Raw genomic sequence first — 13,169 nt, 5'->3', positions numbered from 1 at the left:
TCAGGCCTCTTTTACTTTTCTGATGCTCTAGAATTTGACTTTGTCCCCACAGCCAGCTCGAGAGGTCGGCAGGGCAACTTTCATTATCCAGGTTCCTAGCTGTGGGGACCGAGGCTGACAGCCGGGGCTAGGGACCTGCGTGGGGTGTGTGCAGCTCCCTCATTCTCACGCAGGGAGGAGGTGGTCACCTACAGGACGTGAAGCGGCGAGCCCCCAGCCCGCCTGTCCCTTCATGGCCAGATGCCCGAGCCAGGCCCTGTCTTGCTCACTTCTACGTCAATTGCCTCATGAGGTGGGGGCCTTAGTGGTTCACCAAACCACAAGTCAGGCTTGGAAGAGTGAAGGGACAAGCCCAAGGTCAACGACTCACACCCTCAGGGAAGACAGGATGAGATGGGTTCATTCCGGCATCTCCAGGTCCCCGGGCAAGTCACTCTACCTGGAAGGGTTCCGGTCTCCCTCCCACCTGCAAAACGGGGTGAAAACTGTTGGGGGGCTGCCGGGAGGATGAAAGCTGTGTGTGCCAGGGCTCAGAAAAGTGCCACACGCTGCCCTGGGCAGGAACATGTTTGCTGTGGTTACCACTGCTCTTGTTCCCAGGGGGGAACGGAGGAGGGCCAGGGGCCTGTGTGTGGCACCTCCCACGGTGGGCTTTGGGGGAGGGGGCGGGAGGAGGTAGGGAGAAGGGTGTTCATAAGGCAGCTGGTGAACTTAGCTTCCTGCCCCGGCCCCTAGGAGACCCCTGAGCAGAGGACAGAAGGCAAAGGGCAGGGGTTGTACTTGGGCCTCTCCCTGTCATCAGGGCCACTTGCCAGCATTATCTCTAGACTCAATCAGGACAGCTGCCTGGACCCGAGGGTGCACTGGGTGTGGCGCCAGCCTTGAGCCTGGGCGTCTGGAGGCACTACCCCCACCTCCCCACTTCTCCCATAACCATGGCGCCCCAGGCCTAGTGGCGCAGCAGGGGGCAGATACCTGTCACAAAAAATAAGAGGCATAGAGACCTTCAGGAGCACAACACTTAGGAAGGCTGGGCCAGGGTTCCCTGACCCCCAGAAGGGGGAGGTGACCGTGCAGGTGTTGAGGCATTTGCAGGGGACCTGGACCCCAAGAGCCCTCAGGCCACACTCTCACTCTGACTTGCAGCTCTTTCTGCCTCCCAGCTTCTTCTAAGACCTGGGAATTAATTCCTGGGGGACTTGGAAGAATCACAGCCTGTCACAGACCACTCATGGGGACCACCCTTGGGAGTACCTGGGACAGCATTCCGGGGTCCAGAACCCCATGCTGGAGTTCGCATGGCCCCACTGCAGAAGAGTAGGTCCTTTGCACCACCTCTGGGCCTCAGTATGCTCATCTGCATAATGGGTCCAATGGTCTCAGGCTGGACTCCAGGTGGGCAAAATAGTGGGTTCTCATAATCCCACAGCCACTCACAGCCCTCCTCCTGGCCAGTGGCCAGGGCTGGAGGTGGTGGCAGGGTGGAGGAGGACCGTCTCTGCTGGGAGTCCGTGCACAGACCAGACACTGGGCTGCGGGACAGAGGCCTGGACTGTGACTCAGCCAGGTTGGTGGGAGGGAGGGTCTGAGCAAACCGGAGGGCGGAGGGCCCATCCGGACACCTCAGGTAGGTAATTGCCTGGGGCCCAAAGGTGAGCCTGGCTCCTAGACCCATCTCCAGACAGGCCTTCCAGCCTGCGTCAGCTGGAGCTCAGGGTTAGGGGTGGCTCCGTTGCTGGGGTCTGTGTTCCCCGGTGCCCCCAGGCTGGGGCTGCTAGGAGGTGGGGTGAGGTGGGGTGGGGTAGTTTTTACCCGGTACTCCCAGGCCCACAGGGCTCACGTGGCCTATCAGAGAGATAAGGAGATAAACACTGCCCCCCCCCCCCCCCTACCACCGTTGGTGTCCGGCGCTGGCTGCTCCAGGCTGGAGCTCCCTGCAGGCCCCAGCCGCCCCCAGCCCGCCCCTCCCTCCGGCAGCCCGGCCCACTTGGCCCGACTTCCTCTCCATAAAAGGCGAGGTTTGGGAGCACCCCTGGAGGGGACGTTGAGCCGGAGGTGGAGGTTTGCCTGGGCCGCCCCCTGCTTGTCCCCTTCCCCCCAGGGGAAAAAAAATCTCCAGTTTTTCTAAATCCCTGCCTCGCCCCTCCCCCTCTGGGCCCCAGAACAGGACCCTGACAATGCTCCTCTGAGGGCACTGCCCTGAATCCACACACACACACACACACACACCCACCACCACGTACAGCCGCCCAGTGAGCCATTCACTCTGGCCCCAGTTCACGTTTGAACAAACTGAGACCCAGAGCGAGTTGAGCCGGCGCTGGGGGGGGGGGGGGGGGGGCGACGGCGACGCTGAGAATGGTCTGGAAACCGGCAACGGTCTGCCGAGGAGGGTCACATTACACTCAGCTCAGCGCAGACGCAGAGCAGTTCTGATTTCGTGCGGGGTGTAGAGTAAGCTAATACTGCAGGGGCCGGGGACCCTCTCCCAGGCCAATTGCAGTCAGGCCCCTGGCGATGCCTGGGACCCAGCTCACCTGTGAGCTCGGGCTCAGTTACCTGTGCTCACAGCCTTACTTTCCCCATCTGTGAAACGGGAGAGATGATTTTACCCCTCGAGTTTGTGCAAATAAAACTAGGACACCCAGCGGGGCCCAGCGCAGGTCGGCGTGAAGGGGAGCGGAGGGGTGCAGCTTGCTTCCTGCAGGGCTCCACCCCGGCCGAGCACCCTCCCAGGAGAGCCCTGGACCCAAACCCACCCTCCCTCCAGTACAGCTGCGAGGAAGAGGGATAATGGATGCCAGGTGGGACAGTGGGTACTCAATAAATGCTCCTGCCCCTCCCTCCTCACCCCGGGGATGAGTCATCCGTATCTTGGCCCTGGGCTGGGGAGCAGGGCCTTTGGGTGTCATCTGGCTCCACCCTGAGAGGTATGTGACACTGACAGTCTCCATCCCTCTCCGGGACTCAGTTTCTCTCCTTGTAAATTCAGGGAATGCTGGGCCAGGCCAGCTGTGAGGAGGCCGCCATAAAAGGCAAACGGTGGTGGCAGGTCACAGAGCCGAACTTAGTCATCGGGCCGCAGGCCACCCGCCCGGAGTGCTGCGCTCAGCTTCCTCCCTCCGCTTCCCGTTTGCGGAGGGGCCGGGGAGGGGGGCTCCCAGGGGGGCTGGGCCTTTCGGAATGTTCTGGCCCTGGGGCGGGGTCCCTCTCGGGAAAGCTGGGGGGCCTAGCCTGGGTATGGGCCAATGGTCGCCCGTGGAGAGGCCGGGGACCTGGCCTGGGGAGTCCCCGAGTTGAGGACCCACGTCGGGTCCCCCTCCCCCCTCCCTCCTCCGCGGACCAGGGGCACCTTAACCCTCCAGCTGCCGGAACGGGGAGCGGCAGCCCCGCCGGCACGGAGGGTGGGGAGGGTCTCAGGAGGGTGGGGAGCCCGAGGTTGCTGCTTAGAAATCTCAGCGAGGTCCCCTGGGGAGAAAAGTGCAACGCAGCCCTGTGCAGGATGTAAACTGTAAGAACACCCCGGGATGAAGCCGCCAGATACCTGCCCGCAGGGGCGGGCCAGGGCAAAGGAATGCGGACGGAATTCAGCGCAGCGTAAAGAAGAGCCAGCGCTCCGGTCGCCAGTCCGCGGAGGAACCTCGGTGCCCCGAGGTGCGAACACGCTCCGCTGTCTGGTTCAGGCCCCGCTTACACGCAAAGCGCTATTCTGGTGACAGCCCTCAGGGTGGCGGTTATCTCGGGGGGGTGGGGAGGTAATAATAACAGGGGGGATACAGGGAACCTTCCTGGAATGGAAATGTTTTGTGTGCTGGTTAGGGTGGTGGCTGGGTGGCCTGGCGCGCCGGTTGGTGCTGGACACTCAAGGCAGGTGACCTCTACTGGAGGTAAATTATACCCAGCACAGAACACACGCAGGACGCTCAGATTGTCCAGGTGGGGGGTCCAGGGAGAAGCATGGAAGGCCCGGCACCCAGTGACTCTGAGAACCTGTGTTTGAGGAAACAAAGATGAAGCACTATTAGGTCGGGAGGTGCACTTTACTCCTCCCTGTATTCTTCCACAAATCCGAAATAGTTCCCTTTTCAAAAAGAAGCAGGGTGGTGTGGAAGGACAGGGGCTGGGAGGTGCACATGGCAGCAAACCTCTTTGACCGTCTAGTCTCTTTGTCCTAACAACGCGCCAATCAATACTTCCTTGGGGGCGTGAGCCTGGGGCACTCAGAGGATGCTCAACAAAGGGGTCTGGTGTGGGGCTCCCCTTTTCCTCAGCCTTCCTGGGAGAAGGGACGACTTGCTGGGGTTGGGGTTTGGGACCAGAGTGGGAAGGTCTTCGCCCACAGCTCCCTTAGGCCAGTGGCCTGGCCTGGCCAGGCCAGGAAAGCTTGTGTTTCTGGCAAATGGGGCCAGCCAACCCCATGCCCTGCCCATCCTGTTCTGTCCCGGCTGTCCTGTCCCAGGGGCCAGGGTCAGTCCAGGTGAGGCTCGGGCAGGCATACTCAGCAGGACACAAGCCTGCAGGTCACCTGGCCTCTGATTCCAAGCGGCTGGATCCTCAGGCAGCCTCTGTGGGTGACGAGGACATGCGGGGTGGTGGGTGCCAGCCGGTGAGGGCTGGAGCCTTGCCCCGGGAGCACTGCTGGGACACAGGGCCCAGAGAGCCCCAGAGGGCCGGGGGCAACCCAGTGAGCCGGCAGGAAGGGGATGTGAGGTTAAGAAAAGGCATCCGGGAAGGGAGAGGGAAGGAAAAGAGAAAGCAAAAGGAGGGTGGACTGATTTTTGAGAACCCCTAGGGGGGCACCACACCCGGGCTCTCTGGGGAAAGCCCCCCCTGACCCTGCTAGGAATGAAGACCCTTCAAATGCAGTCAGGTTAAGTGACTAGGCCAAGGTGACCCAATTGAGAAGAACAAGGTCAGAGAGGTGTGAGCCTGAGGCTGACAGGCTTGTGGGGGTGGGGTGGGGACAGCAGAGCCTCTGGTAGAGGGTATGAAGCTGCCCGAGTGAAGGGGAGGCCCTGAGAGTAAGGGAGGAGGGCTGGAGGCCAAAGAGAAGTAAATGGCAGGGGCTGCGGCAGGATGAGGGCAGGACCCGCCAAAAGACAGTCCTCCCTCTTGGGTGCCCTCTGGTGGGGATTCTTATCCCTGGCAAGATAGACCTGTGATGCCCCTGCTCAGCTCATTGCGGACTGGCTGGATTCTCCTTGAGACCCAGACCCGGCACCCCCATCCATACCACCCCTTTTCCAACCCTCCCTTCACTTTCTTAGGCTCTGTCTCACCCGGGCCTTGCTGGACAAGAAGTGGCTGTGGGAAAACACCAGGCAAGAAGAGCATCCTTCCCTGGCCCGTTGGCTCAGTGGTAGAGCATTGGCCCGGTGGGTGTGTGGAAGTCCCGGGTTCGATTACCGGTCAGGGCACACAGGAGAAGCGTCCGTCTGCTTCTCCACTCCTCCCCTCTTACTTCTCTCTCTCTCTCTTTCCCTTGTCTTCTCCTGTAGCCTTGGCTCGATTGGAGCAAGTTGGCCCTGGGTGCTGAGTATGGCTCCATGGCCTCTACCTCCGATGCTAGGGGCTCAGTTGCTGAGCAACTGAACAATGCCCCAGAAGAGCAGAGCATTGCCCCCTAGTGGGCTTGCCGGAAGGATCCCAGTCAGGGTGCATGTGGGAGTGTGTCTGCCTCCCTGCCTCTCACTGAATTAATTAAAAAGAAGAAGAAAAAGAAGAGCATCCTTAGATGTCCCAGGGCCCAGCTATCAGCCACCCACCAAACGGTCCAGCTGCAGCCTCCCAGTGACTCTGTTGGTGGGGACATTTTTCTCCCCCTTTTCCAGATGAGCAAACCGAGGTCTAGCCCTAGCGGGTACACCTGCACACACACCTCTCCTGCACATGATCACACTGGGGAACTGGGCTCCCTGAGTCTGGACGTCTGGGTGGATGCAGATGACTCCGCAGCGACTCTGGGTGTTGCGTCCCCCTCCCTAGCTGGTAGGAACCATCCCCACCCCCAGTATCTGAGGACTCCAGCCTTGCCCCAGAACACCCTCACCTGAGGAACCTTATTGCAGGCTCCACCCCTTGCTTGTGGTTTTCAGCCCCTGAACTGAGGTCAGATTCCAGCACAGGGCAAGGTTGACTCTGGAGGAAATAGCTTAGACTCCAAAAGAAAGACACATGTTGCTAATTTCCATCGATAAGAACCTAGGTGGATTACGACAGTGTGCTGAGCCAGATGTACAGGTATGAGTTGGTGCAGCTGGCCGGGCCTCCAGCTGTCGGCTTGGCCCGTAGACTGAGGTTTCAACCCATCGGTGGCCTACATTCAGTGTCCTCCGGGGCTGACGGGAGGGGGCGGCTCCACTGAAAAGTGCTCCTGATCTCAGAGGGCTGATGACACCTCACATGGCAGAGGCCAAGCAGCAATGTGTAAGGACTGGAGACAAGGTGGGCAAGTGACAGAGAAAGGACGCTGTTTCCAGAAAGTTGTTCTTAGGAATGGAGTAGGTGGGCCACACAGGGAAGCAGCACTTGAACTCTTAACAGGAAAACTCGAGGTCTGGTGGACAGAAACCTATTTAGAAACAGTCGACAGTTTCTAGGCTTGAGATACAAAATGTAGTGCATTCATAGAGTTGACAACACCTAATCAAATGATAAAGTTTCCTTTGTAGTTCTATGCATTTCATTTGATGCATTTAAAAGTGTGCAATCCTGGCCTGATCTGTGGTGGTGCAGTGGAATGCTGAGGTCCCTGGTTCAAAACTGGGCTTGCCTGGTCAAGGCACATATGACAAGCAATCAGCGAACAATTAAAGTGAAGCAACTATGAGTTGATACTTCTCGTTCTACCTGCCTTCCTCCCTCTGTAAAATCAATAGATAAAACCTTTAAATGCCCTGGCCGGTTGGCTCAGTGGTAGAGCGTCGTCCTGGCGTGCAGAAGTCCCGGGTTTGATTCCCAGCCAGGGCACACAGGAGAAGCGCCCATCTGCTTCTCCACCCCTCCCCCCTCCTTCCTCTCTGTCTCTCTCTTCCCCTCCCGCAGCGAGGCTCCATTGGAGCAAAGATGGCCCGGGCGCTGGGGATGGATCCTTGGCCTCTGCCCCAGGCGCTAGAGTGGCTCTGGTCGCAATAGAGCGATGCCCCAGAGGAGCAGAACATCGCCCCCTGGTGGGCAGAGCCTCGCCCCCTGGTGGGCGTGCCAGGTGGATCCCAGTTTGGGCGCATGCGGGAGTCTGTCTGACTGTCTCTCCCTGTTTCCAGCTTCAGAAAAATTGCCCTGGCCGGTTGGCTCAGCGGTAGAGCGTCGGCCTAGCGTGCAGAGGACCCGGGTTCGATTCCCGGCCAGGGCACATAGGAGAAGCGCCCATTTGCTTCTCCACCCCTCCGCCGCGCCTTCCTCTCTGTCTCTCTCTTCCCCTCCCGCAGCCAGGGCTCCATTGGAGCAAAGATGGCCCGGGCGCTGGGGATGGTTCTGTGGCCTCTGCCCCAGGCGCTAGAGTGGCTCTGGTCGCAACATGGCGACACCCAGGAGGGTCGCAACATGGCGACGCCCAGGATGGGCAGAGCATCGCCCCCTGGTGGACAGAGCGTCGCCCCTGGTGGGCGTGCCGGGTGGATCCCGGTCGGGCGCATGCGGGAGTCTGTCTGACTGTCTCTCCCTGTTTCTAGCTTCAGAAAAATGCAAAAAAAAAAAAAAAAAAAGAAAAATACAAAAAAAACCCTTAAAATAGCCTGACCAGGTGGTGGCACAGTGGCTAGAGTGTCGGACTGGGATGCGGAAGACCCAGGTTCAAGACCCCAAGGTCGCCAGCTTGAGTGTGGGCTCATCTGGCTTGAGCAAAAAGCTCACCAGCTTGAGCCCAAGGTCGCTGGCTCATGCAAGGGGTTACTTGGTCTGCTGAAGGCCCGCAGTCAAGGCACATATGAGAAAGCAATCAATGAACAACTAAGGTGTCTCAAAGAAAAACTGATGATTGATGCTTCTCATCTCTCTCTGTTCCTGTCTATCCCTCTCTCTCTCTGTCCCTGTAAAAAAACAACAAAACACCTTAAAATAGCCTGACCAGGCAATGGTACAGTGGATAGAATGTCGGACTGGGATGCAGAGGACCCAGGTTTGAAACCCTGAGGTTGCCAGCTTGAGTGCGGGCTCACCAGTTTCAGCGCAGGGTTGCTGGCTTGAACGTGGACTCATAGACATGACCCCATGGTTTCTGGCTTGAGCCCAAAGGTCGCTGGCTTGAGAAAGGGGTTACTTGCTCTGCTGTAGCCCCCTAGTCAAGGCACATATGAGAAAGCAATCAATGAACAACTAAGGTGCCTCAACGAAGAATTGATGCTTCTCATTTCTCTCCCTTCCTGTCTGTCTGTCCCTCTCTCTCTCTGTCTCTGTCCAAAAACCCCCCCAAACCTTAAAATAAATAAGTAAAAATGAAAAATAAAATTGCGATTCTGACCAATCAATGAATGGATAAACAAAATGTGGTATATACACACAATAGTATACAATTCCACCTTTGAAGGGAAGGAGGTTCTGATAAACCTTGAGGATGTTTGCTGAGTGAATAAGCCAGAGAAAAGGCCAAATTCTGTGTGATTCCACTTGCACTTGCATGAGCTAACGTCGTATACAGACTCGTAGAAATGAAAAGTAGGAGGGTGGTTACTAGGCTCGTGGGGGAAAGGGGAAATTAAAGTGAAAATGGAGTTTCACACTTGCAAGACGAAAAAGATCTGCGGGACTGTTTCACAGGTGCGAATGTCCTTAACGCCACTAAACCCTAGTTAAAAGCTGTTAAGATGGCAAATTTTATCTTGTGTGTTTTACCACAATTTGAAAAATACAAGATGCAATAAAGGCCCTGGCCAGTTAGCTCAGTGGTAGAGCGTCGGCCTGGCATGCAGGAGTCCCGGGTTCGATTCCCGGCCAGGGCACATAGGAGAAGCGCCCATCTGCTTCTCCACCCCTCCCCCTCTCCTTCCTCTCTGTCTCTCTTCCCCTCCCGCAGCCAAGCCTCCATTGGAGCAAAAGATGGCCCGGGCGCTGAGGATGGCTCCATGGCCTCTGCCCCAGGCGCTAGAGTGGCTCTGGTCGCGGCAAAGCGACTCCCCGGATGGGCAGAGCATCGCCCCCTGGTGGGCGTGCCAGGTGGATCCCGGTTGGGCGCATGCGGGAGTCTGTCTGACTGCCTCCCCATTTCCAGCTTCAGGAAAAAAAAAAAAAGATGCAATAAAAACACAACTTAAGGCCTGACCAGGCGGTGGCGCAGTGGATAGAGCCTCGGACTGGGATGCAGAGGACCCAGGTTCGAGACCCCGAGGTCTCCAGCTTGAGTGCAGGCTCATCTGGTTTGAGCAAAAGCCCTCCAGCTTGAACTCAAGGTCACTGGCTCTAGCAAGGGGTTACTCGGTCTGCTGAAGGCCCGCGGTCAAGGCACATATGAGAAAGCAATCAATGAACAACTAAGGTATTGCAACGCGCAATGAAAAACTAATGATTGATGCTTCTCATCTCTCTCCGTTCCTGTCTGTCTGTCCCTGTATATCCCTCTCTCTGACTCATTGTCTCTGTAAAAAAATAATAATAATATGCCTGACCTGTGGTGGCGCAGTGGATAAAGCGTCGACCTGGAAATGCTAAGGTCGCCGGTTTGAAACCCTGGGCTTGCCTGGTTAAGGCACATATGAGAGTTGATGCTTCCAGTTCCTCCCCACCTTCTCTTTCTCTCTCTCTCTCTCTCTCCTCTCTCTCTCTCTCTCTCCCTTTCTCTCTCCTCTCTAAAATGAATTTAAAAAATTAAAAAAAAAAGAGAGAACTGAGTCTTTCAGTTTGTCTACAATTCCCCCATATTAAGCTAAAAAAATAATAATAAAATTAAATTAAAAAACACAACTTAAAAGCTTAAAATATATATATATTTTAAAGCACGATTCTCAGCCTGGGTCCCTAAGTATCATCACCCCACACCGGGCCACAGCACCCCAAAGGTTAAGAACTCCGGCGCCCCCTATTGGCCGAGCCCCGCAGGAATGCCGGGGCGACCGGGGATTCTGGGAATCGTAGTTTGCAGCCTCCCGCCCGAGCCTCGCCGGGAAGGGTGGGTGGGTTTAGAGCAGGGGTCCCCAAACTACGGCTGCGGGCCACATGCGGCCCCCTGAGGCCATTTATCGGGCCCCGCCGCACTTCCGGAAGGGGCACCACCATCTCATTAGCCAAAAGCAGGCCCATAGTTCCCATTGAAATACTGGTCAGTTTGTTGATTTAAATTTACTTGTTCTTTATTTTAAATATTGTATTTGTTCCCGTTTTGTTTTTTTACTTTAAAATAAGATATGTGCAGTGTGCATAGGGATTTGTTCATAGGTTTTTTTTTATAGTCCGGCCCTCCAATGGTCTGAGGGACAGTGAACTGGCCCCCTGTGTAAAAAGTTTGGGGACCCCTGGTTTAGAGCCTGGGAGACAAAGCTTGGGAGACAATAGATCCCAGACCGATCTCTGCACCTGCGGGGAATTCCCCGGATGCAAGCTCGGCGCGCCTGTCCCCACGCTGCTGCACGGCAGCCTCGCACACGGTTACACGGACAGGGCGCACGCTCCTGTCCACTTGTATAACGGGAAGCACGTGGCGCCCCGGGTTGCTGTTTGCACCTGGACATCTTTACCAATTTAAGTGCCCCATCCTGGCGTCTGCAGGTCCCGCTCGCATCTGCACCCTGACACATCCCCGCTGGGGCTGAGGCCTTGGCAGTGGCCATGGGGAGGACGCGCAGGCTACAGGTGCCCGTGGGCAGTGCCAGGCAGAAGGCACGGCTAGTGTAAAGCCCTGAGGCGAGAGCTTGCGTGACCACGAGGTTGGCGGGGGAGGGGGGTGAACGGCAGGGGACGAGGTGAAGTCTGGACTCGGTGGCCCACCAGGAGGCCGTTAGACAAGACAGTGGCCAGGTTTCCCAGGCGACCGCTGGACCGCCGTTAGAGAACTGAATGACACATTTCTTACTTTGGTTGCAGCTGCAGCGTCGGAAGTGACTCAGCGGAATTCCTGGGAACTAGGGCTGACGGGGAAGGATGCTCCAAATGGGCGGGGGAAGGGGGCGTCGCCCTGGCGAGGCCCCACCCACAAGTTTTGTGGCCTGCGGGACACACCCACTCTCCAGTATTCCTCACCCCCTCCAGGCTTCTGTAGACACCAGCCTGGGATTTGGGGGGTGGCGGTAGGGGTGGCGTTGGCGATGGGGGTGCAGCCTGAGGATTTAGGGAGGGAGGAAGGAAGGAAACTGGAAACATGGCGGGGTGGGATGTGGTGGCGGGGATTTCTCCCTATCCTCTTGGAACCTCCATCTCTGAGCCTGGCCTTGGGTGGGGGGAGGAATACTGGAAGAATCTGGGGTGGGGTGGGGTCTGGTTCTGCTTTGCATGCCGGGGTCCAGGCATTTGGCATGGGGTCCAGGTGGCTTGGCCAGCGGAGTTGGCCCCGTCTGGACTTCCTGAATGACTCAGTTGGTGGTTCCAGCCCTCTTTGGGTCTAATTCCCTTCCTGTAAATAAAGTGGATCTTTCAGTAAGCAGGCCTCAAGGATGTTCACACATTTCCCGGTGGCAGACTGGGCATTTTTTTGGGGGGAAGGTCAGGGGAGGAAAGCTTGCTGGGGCAGGTTTGAGTGAAGATCTGAGCTCTGGATCAGGGTCGCAGCGCCCATATTCTAGTAAGTGAGCCTCAGTTTTTCAGAGCATAAAATGGGTCTAACGATTCCAAGAATGAGGCTTGCTGGAGTTAGCGGCAGGCCCCAGGCTGGCTGTTCAGGTTAAGGCCACGCTCTGGCGCCTGCACTCGGGGGGGTGTCTGGGCTGAGAAGGCGAATTGATTTGTCCTGAGTGGCTCAGCTCCAACTTGCCTCCCTAGGGAAGCTATCCACCACTACTACCAAGACAAAAGAGGCGGCTTATTTCCTCCTAAGGGGCGGAGGCAGGGAGGACACCGCCCAGGCCGCCGCAGCCCTGGAAGAACCCTGCGCAAACCTCCGCCAACCACCTCCCGACCAGGCTGCGGGTCACCTGGCGGCCACCAGGTGGTGCTGGAGACGCGCCTGCCAAGCTGGGAGAGGCTGAACTCGTCCTGGAGAAGTGTCCTTCCAGAAGTCCCCAGATTGATTTTGTAGCTTATTGGATTGAAAAGGTAAGAAAAGAAAAAAGTACTGCGTTCAAAAGATGAGCCTGACCTGTGGTGGCGCAGTGGATAAAACGTAGACCTGGAAATGCTGAGGTCGCCGGTTCGAAACCCTGGGCTTGCCTGGTCAAGGCACACATGGGAGTTGATGCTTCCAGCTCCTCCCCCCTTCTCTCTCTCTCTGTCTCTCTCCCTCTCTCTGTCCTCTCTAAAAATGAATAAATAAATTAAAAAAAAAAAAAAAGATGAGCCTGACTAGGCGGTGGCGCAGTGGATAGAGCCTCGGACTGGGATGCAGAGGACCCAGGTTCGAGACCCCGAGGTTGCCAGCTTGAGCGGGGGCTCATCTGGTTTGAGCAAAAGCTCACCAGCTTGAACCCAAGGTCGCTGGCTCCAGCAAGGGGCTACTCGGTCTGCTGAAGGCTCGCGGTCAAGGCACATATGACAACTAAGGTGTCGCAAAGCGTAATGAAAAACTAATAATTGATGCTTCTCATCTCTCTCCATTCCTGTCTGTCTGTCCTTGTCTATCTCTCTCTCTCTGACTCACTCTCTGTCTCTGTAAAAAATAAAATAAAAAATAAAAAAATTAAAAAGATGAAAAATAAGGGCCCTGGCCAGATAGCGCAGTTGGTTAGAGAATCATCCAGATACTCCAATGTTGTGGGTTCTATTCCAGGTCCAGGCACAAAGAAAAGCCAACCAAAGAAAGCATAAATATGAAGAACAGCAAATTTTTATTTATTTATTTATTTTATTAATTTTTTTTTTACAGAGACAAGGAGAGAGTCAGAGAGAGGGACAGACAGACGGGAATGGAGAGAGATGAAAAGCATCAATCACCAGCCCTTTGTTGCGACACCCTAGTTGTTCATTGACTGCCCTCTCACATGTGCCCTGACCGCGGGCCTTCAGCAGACCAAGCACCCCCCGCTCAAGCCAGCGATCTTGGGTCCAAGCTGGTGAGCTTTTGCTCAACCAGATGAGCCTGCCCTCAAACTGGC

The 13,169-nt window shown here is 56.5% G+C and overlaps 1 long non-coding RNA gene across 1 annotated transcript; it reads left to right on the top strand.

Moving 5' to 3' along the window:
- Nucleotides 1-3,242: 3,242 nt before the first annotated feature.
- LOC136336184 (uncharacterized) lies at nucleotides 3,243-7,019 on the top strand. Its single transcript, XR_010731391.1, has 3 exons — nucleotides 3,243-3,654; nucleotides 5,268-5,375; nucleotides 5,499-7,019. It is a non-coding gene; the product is annotated as an uncharacterized lncRNA (long non-coding RNA).
- Nucleotides 7,020-13,169: the final 6,150 nt, after the last annotated feature.

This window comes from Saccopteryx bilineata, chromosome 4, assembly GCF_036850765.1.
Source record: "Saccopteryx bilineata isolate mSacBil1 chromosome 4, mSacBil1_pri_phased_curated, whole genome shotgun sequence".
Lineage (NCBI taxonomy): Eukaryota > Metazoa > Chordata > Mammalia > Chiroptera > Emballonuridae > Saccopteryx > Saccopteryx bilineata.
Note: the sequence above shows the minus strand (reverse complement) of the source record. Positions and strands in the feature narration are given on the sequence as shown.